Raw genomic sequence first — 1,349 nt, 5'->3', positions numbered from 1 at the left:
TGAAATGCTGCACCATTGCTCACTCAGAAATATGAACATATAACCCCCAATATTAGGCTATAGGAATTATGTTCCATCAGGGCGACCAATGACATCAGTGACAGAGATCATTAGTCATTGATACTACGTGTCTGAAGCTTCATACCGATTTTTAAAATGTAAATAATTAGACCTACACATCATGTGCAATAAACATTTGGGAGCTGCTCTGACAGACTGACAGTCTGATCCTTGTGCACAGTGTTATAAAAATAATAAATATAAAAAGGACAGAGGTTTGATTCTGAGCTGAGGATGAAGTCTCGCTGTGTAATATTTGAATGTAAAGACAAAAGCTGATGTCCAAAGAAATGACTGATGTGCATAAGTTCAGTAACTGAAGACAGTCCTGAGTAACAAACTAATATCCAGCAGGATTTAGACTGTGACAGACGGTAAATCTCCGCTAATTAAAGTGCTTCGATACAAGCTTTGACACGGACTGAATGAATGAGGAAATGAAACAGCGTGTAAGAGGGAGGAGACAGAGAAAAACTCAGGGTTTATTGAAGAAAACCTGCCAGCGAGCAGGTTATGTTCACAGAGTCTGTTACCATGGTGACGGACTCAGAGTTTCAGTTACCTCTCTTTCTGGAATGGATAACTCAGAGTTTCCCTCATCTCAGGGTTAACTTACTCTGAGTTTTCACATAACCGCTTTCTGGAATACCCCTCGGAGGATACGACAGTGAAACCAGATATAAGATCCTTATTAAATTTGTACAAAATGAAACTTGTATGACTTGGGTACTTATAAGAACATTATATGACAGTAATTCCACATACAATATCCTTAGTAGAAAAATGTAATATCAAACTTATATGAGTTGGACAATAATCAGTGAAACTAAACTCTTGTAAGTATTATAGAAAACACTTACAAGATTTACTTGTGGTGCCACAAACAACATAATCTGATAATAAAACTGAAGGGAAAAGCATGACTGAAAGCAGGTTTTCAACATGTAATGACAAAGGACTGTTAAAATGTTGCTAAGTTTAGCATTTTTGCAAAACCAGGGATCATATTCTTATCTCTAAACGAATTAATTTTCCTAAAATTATTACATGGGTAATATTGTTTAACATTTTAGGAGCAATTATATCCAATAAGTTAGGAAAAATGATTAAATCACCACAGCAAATATTCAAAATCCCTGTCGAATGTATTCAGTGTAACACAGAGATTGAAAAAGACTATTCATCCCATTCTTGTAGAAATAGTTATATATATATACTGTAGATGCAACTCTTAAGAGGTGGCAGGGACCCAACCCTCCAGCATTGGCATCACAGTCAATGCCAAGATC

The sequence above is a fragment of the Epinephelus moara genome, chromosome 17, assembly GCF_006386435.1.
Source record: "Epinephelus moara isolate mb chromosome 17, YSFRI_EMoa_1.0, whole genome shotgun sequence".
NCBI classification, from domain to species: domain Eukaryota; kingdom Metazoa; phylum Chordata; class Actinopteri; order Perciformes; family Serranidae; genus Epinephelus; species Epinephelus moara.
Note: the sequence above shows the minus strand (reverse complement) of the source record.